Below are 850 nucleotides of genomic sequence, written 5' to 3' on the forward strand. Positions count from 1 at the left end.
CTCTAGTTCTGCATCTCTTCATTGTGCCCACATCCTTCTTTTTCTCTTTCTCTTCCATTTCTCCACCACTTACTTGCTCTCCTTAGAGGCACGTTTGGGGTCTCTGAGTGTCTGGGGGTTGTCCCAGGAATGGTCTCAGAAGGGCTATGCCCTGCCTGTGAATTTTGGTACTAGGCAGGGATCATCTCAGGCATGGTCTGCTTTGGGTCATATCAGGCTGGCTCTGCACAGACCATCTGAGTGGCCCCTTGTGAGGGCTGTCTGTCTCAATTTTGCCCTGGACTACAGTCTGAGAGAGGTTCTTTTAGTCTCTGGCCTGCTCCCTGTCCTGGTAGTCTATCCTGGTCTGCCTATCACTGGACTTGTGGTCATCTTAGGCTTGCTTTCATCAGGGAATGTTAGGCTACTAATCATACAGATGTTCATAGGTCAGAGGATAGACATGGCCCCTGTCTTCTCTGCCACCTACTGATGCCCATGTGACATAGAAGCTACACCTGAAATGCTTCTAGGGACAGGCACATTTTACCTTTCTTTCTTTCTTTCTTTCTTTCTTTTTTTAACTCTTTGTCTTTACTATTTACTTTTTATAGTCCATTTATAAAAGCTCTTTCATTTGTAGATCCTTCATAAGACACGGTCCAAGTTAGAGAAGACCTCACTATTGTGATAGAAATTAAACAATTTCACAATTTTCTCTTTGTTCTTCCTTTATCACCCCTCTCATTGTGCCACTGAATAGATGTTCTCCAGCTTCTTAGATGTTCCTTAGTCAACAACAGATGCCTTTATGTATGAAAAGCACAGCTAGGCTTTGAATTTAGACATTGCCTTAAATTCAAGATAACCC

General features: G+C 43.4%; 1 pseudogene; it reads right to left on the minus strand.

Annotated features, from left to right (window-relative positions):
* Positions 1-394: 394 nt before the first annotated feature.
* On the minus strand, positions 395-519 carry LOC116899875 (annotated as a pseudogene).
* Positions 520-850: the final 331 nt, after the last annotated feature.

This window comes from Rattus rattus, chromosome 4, assembly GCF_011064425.1.
Source record: "Rattus rattus isolate New Zealand chromosome 4, Rrattus_CSIRO_v1, whole genome shotgun sequence".
Taxonomy (NCBI): Eukaryota; Metazoa; Chordata; class Mammalia; order Rodentia; family Muridae; genus Rattus; species Rattus rattus.